An 11,673-nucleotide genomic window follows, 5' to 3' on the forward strand; every position below is an offset into this window, starting at 1 on the left:
GTAAAACAGAAGATTTTGTCTTGTCGGTCTAGATGGCACACGGAATGAAAGTCTTAAAAAAAAGAAGAAGAAGAAAAAGAAAAGCTTAAAACAAAGAAATTCTAACCAAGTCCCATTTTTATTTCAATCGATACTTACAAACGCGATAATCATGGATATATAATATTATAGCAAAGAGTAGATAAATAATTTTTAACAGAAAAATATTTTAAAAAATAACAGTTAAAAAACAGTCTTTTTAATTAATAATACAATTAAGATAAGATTAAAATAGGTAATAAGCCATGGCTAGGCATCCATATTCCCTTCTCAAAAAAGTTTTTCCTCTATGTTGCAATAAATTTAAATTACAACAGTGTTTTCCAACTCTCAGTCAATGTTTCCACATATTGTTTGGTTATAAAAAAAACAATTTTTCGTTTTGAAATTAAGATAATAAATGCTCATCGATCTGTTAAAAACAAAGTTTTATAAACAATCCCGTTTGTCGTCGTCTTTTCGACATCAAAGACCGTTTGCACACCAGAGCATAAATCCACCCTGTCATATCAAGAACATAGGGAGCATTGTCTTTTATCGTATAATAATAAATTTTTCAAGTTATTTTATTTATCAATTGGCAGGTAAACGCACGAACCGGTACATCATGAGACCGTCTAATCTTCACTTGATTTCCTTTAGCAAATTTTTACAAAGAAAGAAGTTAAATGAAAAAAGTCAATAATAAATAAGTCCACCCACCCTAATTTTACAGGTCCGGCTGGATGATACATGTGAACCGATTGGCTCATTTCATAGTCCCAAATCCACACGATAAGGTGGTGGATCGATATTTATATTCAGCGGCTACTCTCAGGTAAAACCCTGCAGAAGGAAATCAAATTGAGACTACTCGGCCCCATGGTGTACATATTAGATCGTTTGCATTCCATTAAATAAATAATAATAATACAATAAATGTCAATCCACCCTATGCAGGTTTATCGTGCCGGGTAGATTCTTACAATCGTATAAAATCGACCATTGGATAGTTGTTGAGATATTCGTCGTGTGGAGACTCTTCGAGAAGGGAATAAAGAAGTCTAGTCAATTACAAATTAAGCTCTCAGGTTATGATATACGTGCTTATATTTCTTCATTTCTTGTATCTGTTGATTCTTTTTAATGACTGAACTCGTTAGACGGCGCGAGGTGTGGCTTTATGGACACGTGCCAGCTAGCAGTAAGCATGCAATGAAATGCGTCATTGGGTTGATTCCAGTCTAAAAAAACAGAAACTAGGTTGGAATGTAACACACATTTATTTCAGATATAATATTATAGTAAAAAAATGTATAACTTGGAAAATAACCATAACAGCATTATAATGCCCACCACAACACTCAAAACCGTTCTTGCAATCTGTAAGTTAGTTTTAAAAGCATTCTCGTATTTTCTCTCTGGAGCGATGATATTTGCCATGGGCGTGTTTTTTGGCGCTGGAACGGAATTTTTATTTGGTCCCATCGTTTTTTGCTTGAGATCGATACGCAGCCAGCCAGTAGCAAGTACGCGCCGATCAGTACGTGCATGACAGCGCTGACGAATGGATGTGCGTGGGGGTTAGGTTGGGATTAAAAAAATAAATTATAAGGCGATAGTAAAACTCCTCTGCAATTTATCGCGAATGTTTGCTTGCGAGTAGAAACAAAATTAATAAAACGGAAAAAGAAAATAATCAATAAGTCGCTATCCACCCATCCTAATTTTACCGTGCACGTGAAATGGGCCTCGGCTGATTTAAAAAATTCTATGGCTGCGCGATACTAAAAAATATAGGTATATTTATTAATTTATTATTAACATTGTATATCATTTATTAGGGAGAGAGACACAGTCAGGAACGACCTATACATGTGAATTATATATTACATATTTTATTGGTACAAAATATTCCCAATCAGCAAAAGTGCTGGTATGAGGGGATATACTATTTGATAACATCACATGCCACTCGTCACATACGCTGCAAAACAATTTTTTTAATGTGTTTTTTATATGTTGATATCATTAGAAAGTGAATTGTAAAACCGTATCGCTGTATTCACAAAATTGTTTCTTTTCCGGTTAGTCCTAGGTTGTTTGTAAGTTAAATTTTTTGACGCTCTTGTATTTCTTGGATGTATATTGTAGTTTAAATTAAATTTAATGTTTGTCTTTAATTTATTATTTTTCATCTTAGATCATATTTAACTTTTATGTGAAAATTAATTCTTTTGAATTCGACACTTTCGTTATCTTCTTTTGTAATATAATTCCTCTGTACGTGTGATGTCACCATACTCCTCCTAAACGGCTTAACCGATTTACGTGCGGTTTTCAAAGAAATATAGATCTTTGCGCTGTGCGTGTTCGTAGATATTAAAATCTTTAATCGAGTATGTAAAAAAAATAAAATGTTATGAGCATAAATGTTTTATTCATCGATCTATTGGGGTTGCATTCGAGGAAAATGCATTTGCAAAAAAATGGAAAGATGTTGTTTTTTAGTGTACAAAAAAAGTTTGTTCTTGAATGTTTAAAAACAGCATTTGTTTTTTGTGGATCTCAATCAGATTCTTTCCTTAAATTCCTTATAATTTCTACCCATTTATTTTTTTATTAGATTTTTGGTAACACTGAAATAATATTAAATTCAATACATTTTTAAAAATCGTATTCCTAGATAAGTACACCACTTTGTTGGTGAGACGACCGGAGTTTGACGTTTGCAAAAAGAATGCCATATTTGAAAAAATATTTATTTTATGTTTTGGAATTTAACCATAAACAAGTACCTACTTAAATTCAATATTTTTTGAATATCAACAATTTTTAGTTTTGGAATTTAATCACAAACAAGAACCTAGATGAAAAGTATTTTTCCAAGATGATAGCAGGCAAGCCAACGTTCGGGCAGGACAACCTCTGTCGGGTCCGCTAGTTTTATATAAATCTGTTCTAGTATATTTATTAAAATTAAATATTAATTCAAGTGCCTTAACTGCACTGCGACCATATTATTAATATATATACAGAGTGTGGAAGCACGAAAGCATTTTATATGATTAATTTCGTTATTTTATCAAAGACGTCTGTTTTTCTCACTATCCCTATAGTTGAACTCAGTTTTTTTTATAAAAACGTAACATTGCTAACGCTGCTAAATTCTTTCAGCGGCAGAATTGGTCAATGCAGATTAATTATATGTCATTATGTTGTCATGTATCAAGTAAAAGACGAATTACCGTATAAAATGATGAGATTATTTCGTGAGTGGTGATAAATGAAAACAATACCACGATAAGATTGAATTAAAAATAAAGAATCACGCGGACAACCAACGCGAACATAATATTTACCTGATCGTTTATCGCAGAAAGTAATCCAACCAAAACACAGGGACACCAGGAAAATTCCACTACTGCTAGATATGCATATGTAGATAATAATAGAATCAATATAGTCATACAGTAGATATATACATATGTATGTAACTACATATACAAAATAACGTTTACTTACACGCACTAGGGTTACCAGACATCCGGACTTTATCGGACTGAACTCTTTTTATCACATTGGCGGACACTTGCCAGCGCGGCATACAGAGGTTCGTGATATGAGATATGGTAATGTTAAAATAAGAACAGATATGCTTTTTTTGCAATTTTTTTCTCACTTCGCCGATTAAAATCAGTAATTTTAGGTGTGACACTATCAAGTAGAGAAGCGTTCGCGTTGAACAGGCTACATTGCAGTAGCGAATGGTGATTTTATTTACAGGTAAGCTATAAAAAATATAATATATTTGTACCTACATAGAAAGTACATAATATAATGTAAGTAATATATACTATAAATTGATATTGAATTGTGGCTCTGTGTGATACAACAACTCTCATCCATGAAATAAACTCAAACGACGTAACTTCGTGATATATTATATTATATAGTGTTATGTAGTAGATTTACATAACTTTCTTACATATCTAACCTACCTATATATATATTAGTATAGATTTAATACGTAAAATTAAGAAATAGTTAGACTCAAGGGGTATATTATTACAAAAATACTAAAATTATGGTCACCCTATCTATGAAATTAGGGACATGTTCGCTGAGACAGCTTTATGGTCAAAGGAAATAATAACTCACAATGAAATATAGCTGCCAGATGTTCAAATGTACAAGAGTTTACCATAGTGAGGATCTGTCCCTTTTTGCATTCCGCCAACATCAGTTACCTCACAAGGAGTTCGAGGAATTATGCACACAAATAAAGGAAGTGGGCGTGACCATAACACAACATATTTTAAAATGGACCGCAAATAGATCTTATTGGCTTACGTAGGGGTAGAATCTTAACGGCCATTTTAAGTATGCATTATCTTGTCTCTCATTGGACATTTAATGTTACACTAAGACAGTTACAGGTCTAGCTCTTGCTATTGGCCACTCATACTGTCAAGCGTAATATGTTATTAATTAAATGCTATAAAAGCCAAAACTTTAATTTTAGAAACATTCTTCTAGATCACGCTAAATCATTCTGCATCATTCTAAGTGATTCTAAGTCATTCTAGTTCTTTTTAAGTCGTTCAAAAGCATTCTAAGGCATTCTAAGTCCTTTTACTTCGGTTTGTGTCAGTAGATCAATCTTGTCGTATCGCGGACTTATTCCCGCTGAAAAGTTCGGATTCCATCATTTTAAAGATGGACAAAATCTTATTCCTCGAAATAATTGCTAATTGCGGAATAAATTAATTAAATATTATTTTCTCCGCCAGCAATTAATTGCCATCGATTCCGTCGCCTAGAGACGGGAGGCAGGGATCGTAGTTATCGCTGTCTAAATAAGAACCCGAGCGGTAAAATTAATTGTATGGATAATTGCCGACGCGTAATTGTGCAATAAATCCTTCAACAAAGTTACGAGTGCTAGAGCCAGTGCCCAGCCGTCCCCAGACCATGGAGACTGCATAATCGACCTGGAGCCCCACTCCAGTTCTAGCCAGGAAATCTACAGTCAGCCGTGAGTCCTTTTTTTGTCTTCCAAACAATTTCTTATCAGGGCAGTATGATTCGATAGTATAAATTAGCTGTGGCAATTATTTAGCTCGCAGGGATTGACCTCCCCGGCATGTATTCGTATTTTTTATTATAACAGCTGTAATCTTAAGCCTAATTTTAGTTGATTGCCTAAATATACATGCTCCACCAGAGCTTATCTTAAACTGGATTTTATTTCTTATTTACCACCTAATTGTTATACCTCGGACACGTGAAATCAAACCTGTGGGAAAGCAAGGCAGAATATGATGAAGGGGTCAAAAGCCACGCCCGGAGATTTATCCGACGGAGCCTAAAGCCGAGGTCCACCTCAACACTGCCGCCCAACGTTTTTTCATAGTATTCGGCCTCATTCCATGGGATTTTGGTTTCATAGGGAAGAGGTGTTTTAAAAAGTATGTAAATAATTTATTAAAAAAAAAATATGTTGCATAAATATGTAAGCCAAACATAGAAAAATAAAAATATATGAGGATATGTTAGATAGACATTAAATCTGTAAATTGTGTATACGTATTAATTTTAAAAAAATTTTAAACCCTGGTCTAATAATTAGGTACCCATTAATATCAATCATAAGGCGATGTATCATAGCATAAACAGTAAAAACAAGTATAATACTTAGTAAATTTTTATAATTTTGAAAAGAAATGATTAAAAAGTAATGATTTTAATTATTAAAAAGATAAATAAAGTAAACCTAGATTTCCATGTTTATTTGATAACATATGGAACCGTGGAATAGGTGAGTATTTGTCATAGTTTGAACTATGCAAAGCAACAGCAAGAGAAGTATTTTGTCTCGCCTCTCGCTGTCTCACATAAAAATTCGCACAATTTAAATGTTTGAAACTGTAAGACCATTATTTAATATGACTGTTTAATTTGAAATACGTAAATCTTAAAAATTATGTTGGATTTTTTCCATACTGTTATATGGGTAACATAATAAGAAGACCAAACTGAGGACCCATATTCTAACTGGCTTCTTACTAGGGTCATGTAGAATATTTATTGTAACTACTACTACTACCATCACGCCATTTCTCGTAGGGGTAGGCAGACAGAATGGACCGCCATACACGTCTATCCTAGCATACTTTACGATAAATATTTATTTAAACGTAAATGAAGAAAAACAACGACAATATTCAACAATATTGCAATCCATTTATTCCTTATAATATTACTCTTTGTTTCAATTTATTTATTGAATGAATGATTAGACTTATATGTATTTAATAATTTGTGAATCGAGTGCCCTAACTTCTCGTAAATTATTTATGCATTTAATAATTATTAACATTCAATTATTAACGGATAATCATTAAGTAATTAAAATAATTTTATGCTTAATCCGCCGTAGTTATAAAAAATGCCGATTTTAAAGGTTTGTTAAAAATTGCCGTGAAAAATATTATTGTAAATCTATAAACTCTATCATTCACATTATTTTCAATAAATAAATTAATTGACAAGCACAATTCTGCATCTGTTTTTGTTTGAAACATACGGTCATTTTGATTTCGTCACACGGCTTACCGAATTTTATTGTATACAGTAAGACAAACTAAAATATACCTACTACATTCGGGATGATATTTTAAATAAAGTCAATTCCATTAGATATAGATTTTATATTAAACAAACAAGAAGGAAACCGAAAGTTTAAAAGTTGTAAAAATCGAAAACATTCTTTGAGGCGTTAGTTCGGGTGCACCAGTTACATTGTAGGTCATTTTTTTTGACCACCCTAGTGGCGGCTCATAAATTTAGACAATAACAAAAAAAAATCACAAACGTAGGGTGACCATGATTTTCATTGTCAGTTTTATTTACTATTTCTTTAAAAGTTTTTGTCGTTTATTCAGCCACGTTACCTTTTCGTGATAAGCGAGCTTATTGCCAGGTGACAATTGTTAAAAATCAATTAATTCAATTAGCAATTTAATACAAAATGAAGCCAACATCAACGATAGCCAACATTGATTCGCTCAAGCCCAAAGAATTAAGGGCTGAATTAACTAAACGGAAAATTAATTGTACATTTTTTACAAATAAGGATCTGATAAATAAAGCTAGGAAATATAATAAATTAATTATTATTAAAATAAATAAATCATTAAACAAAGCAAATAGTGTCGCATCACCGGTAGTCCCATTGTCAATCAAAAAATCTAAACCGACAAAAAAAATAAATCACATCCAATATGTAGTAAAAGAAACGCCACATGTTAATCTTTCACAGTGGAATTTAAAATACAATGGAGATACAGACGTGAGAGAATTTATATCTCGTATCGATGAGCTCTCCATAGCCAGGGGCACAGGGGAGGATGCCCTTTTAAGGGGTTTTATCGACCTTTTGGGCAATAAGGTTTTATCGTGGTATAGAACCTTAATACCCAAACCCACTTCATGGCACAGCCTAAAAAATTTACTCGTGGCAGTGTACGAAAGGGACCAGTCACAATTTTTATTGAAAGCATCTATTTTTGCTTGCAAACAAGACACAAACGAGAGCGCGTTCGATTTTTTTTTGAAAGTAAGAGCTTTGAACCTCAAACTAGCAACGCCAATTCCAGAACACGACATTTTGCAATGTTACAAACATGGCTTACTCCCGAAATACGCTAGTCTACTAGCAAGCCAGACAATTCTGACCACTTACCAACTAGAAACCCTGTGCAAAAATTTCGAAAACTTTTCTCAAAAGGAAGAAAATACAATCGAAACGAATAGACCTAGGGTAAACTCGATAGACAGGCAAATAAGGAAAGAGTTTTCACAATCAAAAACAATACAGTGCTATCACTGTGGAAAAGTTGGACACGTGAAAAATCAATGCAGAGCCCTGAACAGCAAACTGGAAGCACGAAGACACAGCCCAGGCTCTTATAAACGGAGACTACCGCCAGCAGAATTTAAAACCATAGCCCAGCGCTCACGCACTCCAATACGGTCAGGACAAAACTACAACCCGAAGTTTACTGTGGACACATCAATTCCACCACCAAGGTACTTTCAACAAAATCAAAAAAACTAGCCACCAATCACTCTATAGCAGGCATTCCGTCGCCCGCAGTTCGACATAAGGAATGGCAAGAGTGGTTGGGATATGTAAACTTTTTTTATAAAGCTGTGAACATAGCAGCAGTACAATGCCAAGAAGCGTCAGATGGTAGACCACACGCAAAATTTGAAATAAATAAAACAACCTTTATCGGACTATTAGATAGTGGAGCAAGTGTCAGTTGCATAGGAGGGCAGCTATACAAATTATTTATAGATATTGGGTTTGATCTAAAGCCTTATAACCAAACCGTTATCACAGCTGACAATAAACCACATAAAGTAATAGGCGTAATTTCTCTACCAGTATACTGCGACCACCAGACCCACATAATAAATTTTTTCGTCATTCCTTCCCTATTAGATCGTTTCTTTTTAGGCGTAGATTTTTGGAAATTATTTCGAATAGCCCCTGAAATTTTCGGCCACAAAAGCTACTTACCCACCGATATACCATCTGTGAACGAAATCCGCACCATCATACCAATAACAAATTTGTCAATTTCGCAAACAACCGTGTTAGAAAACACTATCGCCCTTTTCAAATCCATTTCGTACGAAAAATGTGGATTAGGCCTAACACATTTGGTAAAACACCACATTGAAACAGATGGACCACCCATTAAACAACGATATTATCCCCTTTCACCAACAAGAAGGGCTCAACTAGAAGCAGAATTAAACGAAATGCTCGCACTAGGGGTTGTTCGCCCAAGCAGAAGCTCTTGGACCAACCCCACATTACTAGTAACGAAAAAGGATGGTACTGCTCGGTTCTGCCTGGACTCTAGACGATTGAATGCAGTTACTAAACCTGATGCATACCCACTTCCGTTTATACACAGCATATTGAATAGACTTCGCAGTGCTAGATTTATAACCTCCATTGACCTCAGCAAAGCATTTTGGCAAATCCCACTGGACAACGAATCCTGTGAAAAGACAGCCTTTGTAGTTCCAGGGCGCGGAATGTTCGAGTTTACTCGATTACCCTTTGGTCTCCGAAATAGTCCGGCTGAGCTGCAGCGCCTAGTCGATAAACTGTTTGGTCCAGAAATGGATGAACAGCTCTTTTGTTACCTGGACGACCTAATTATAATAAACGACTCCTTTGAACATCACGTGGCAACATTAGAGCGAGTATATCGTCGATTAAAAGAAGCAGGGTTAACAATCAACTTTAAAAAATGCGAATTTTGTAAATCGCGCTTAAGGTACCTTGGCTTTATCGTTGATGAAGAAGGCCTTCGTACAGACCCATTAAAGGTGGAAGCTATGATCAACTACCCAAGGCCTACCAACTCTAAGCAATTGAAGGGCTTTTTAGGTTTAGCCGGATACTACCGTCGATTCATCAAAGATTTTTCAAACACGGCAGCACCTCTCAACAAAATTACTGGTAGTCGAAGAGGTGTAAGCAATTTCAAATGGTCCAATGAATCGGAAACCGCATTTAACGCTTTAAAGTTAGCTCTTCAGTCAGCACCCGTTCTTAATTGTCCTGATTTTAATTTAAAGTTTACAATTCATACAGACGCTTCTAACACAGGAATAGGTGGAGTACTCACTCAGGTATTTGAAGACGGAGAGCATCCTATAGCTTATTTTTCCAAAAGCCTTAACAAAGCACAAAAACACTATGGGATCACAGAAAAAGAACTACTCGCCGTACTAGAATCAGTTACACATTTTCGAGGGTATATAGAAGGGGCAAAGTTTGAAGTAGTCACGGATCACAGCAGTCTAAAATGGCTTCATTCTTTAGACAACCCTACGGGCAGATTGGCTAGATGGGCAACTCGCCTATCACAATATGACTTCAGCATAAAACATCGGAAGGGCACAGATAATGTCGTGCCTGATGCATTATCAAGGTTAGACATTGCCGCAATTGAGGTAGAACCTCCTACGCCAGATACAGCAGAAGAATGGTACCTAAAGGTATACCGAGGATGCCTAGAGAACCCACAGAAATTTTCTAACTTCTCGGTACAAGATAAAAAATTATACCGACATTGTAAAACGGATCTTTCCCTTACCGAAGACTATGCTTGGAAGCTCGTACCTCCATCGGAAGACAGATTTAAACTCATAACGGAAAACCATGCATCTAACACGGCTGCACACAGAGGCGTGTTTAAAACTTTCAAGGCCCTACAAACGAGATATTACTGGCCTGGATTATTTAAACAAGTAAGAAAACTTATTGGAAAATGCGAAACATGCAAGGCATACAAACACGCCACGACAGCCCCTTTAGGACATATGTCAAACCCCAAAAGAACTGACAGACCAATGACAATGCTTTCGGTTGACCTCATAGGCCCGTTTCCCAAAAGTTATCATGGGAACATGTATATTCTGAGCGTTGTGGATGTATTCACTAAGTATTGTTGGATTTTCCCGATACGCCACGCAACAGCAACAGCGGTCACCAAATTATTAGAGGCCAGAATATTTTTGCCATGTGGAGCGCCGCGCACTATTGTATGTGACAACGGGAAGCAATTCACTTCGAAAGTATTCAAAGATACCATGAGTAAATTTGGTATCAATGATATCCTTTTTAATAGTTTCTACACACCTATGAATAATCCTGTAGAACGATACAACCAAACCATTGGTACAGCTCTCGCTATCATGGTAGAAAATGACCACCGTTCGTGGTGTGATAAGTTGGACCAGATTCAAGCCGCCCTGAATAATTCGGTTAACATTGTAACCGGTTTTACTCCATATTTTTTATTTCACGGTTACGAGCAAGTAGCACACGGTTCGCTCCATGCGCGCCCGGTCCCTAAGTCTTCAAATAAAGACAATAACCTGGAAGCACATCGTTTAGAATATGCAGAGCGTCTGCAAGAACTAGAGGCAATTTACGAGCAGGTAAATGATGCCTTGGCGGAATCATTTAAAAAAGGAGCAGATAGATATAACCTTCGGAGAAAAGTCGTGACTTACCAAGAAGGAGATATAGTTTGGAGAAGAAATTTTGTACAGAGCAAAGCAGGAGAATATTTTTCTGCCAAATTAGCTCCGCGGTTTGTTAAGAACAAAGTAGCTAAAAAAATTTCAGACAATATTTACCAACTATCTGACGTACATGGAAAAATTGTTGGTAAATTCCACGTTAAAGACATCATTAAGCGAGGGACATAGATTTCAAGTCTGCTCATCTGTATCTCAGCGGTAACGACTACATGTTCGGGTTGAAAGAGAACCGAACACTGAGATTAGTGATTAGGGTTTGTTCTGCTAAGAGGTAAAAACCCTCTACTAGGAACCAATCGGAGATAAAGATTCTGTATCTCAGCGGCAACGACTACATGTTTGGGTTGAAAGAGAACCGAACACTGAGATTAGCGATTAGGGTTTGTTCTGCTAAGAGGTAAAAACCCTCTACTAGGAACCAATCGGAGATAAAGAATTCTGTATCTCAGCGGCAACGACTACATGTTCGGGTTGAAAGAGAACCGAACACTGAGATTAGTGATTAGGGTTTGTTCT

The 11,673-nt window shown here is 35.7% G+C and overlaps 1 long non-coding RNA gene across 1 annotated transcript; it reads right to left on the bottom strand.

The window, feature by feature from the left end:
• Positions 1 to 3,582, bottom strand: LOC148284003 (uncharacterized). Its single transcript, XR_015825444.1, has 2 exons — positions 3,381 to 3,582; positions 1 to 1,262 (listed from the first exon to the last, which is right to left on the bottom strand). It is a non-coding gene; the product is annotated as an uncharacterized LOC148284003 (long non-coding RNA).
• Positions 3,583 to 11,673: the final 8,091 nt, after the last annotated feature.

The sequence above is a fragment of the Micrasema longulum genome, unplaced genomic scaffold, assembly GCF_059751315.1.
Source record: "Micrasema longulum isolate JH-2025_06_02 unplaced genomic scaffold, ASM5975131v1 h1tg000170l, whole genome shotgun sequence".
In the NCBI taxonomy this organism is placed as follows: Eukaryota; Metazoa; Arthropoda; class Insecta; order Trichoptera; family Brachycentridae; genus Micrasema; species Micrasema longulum.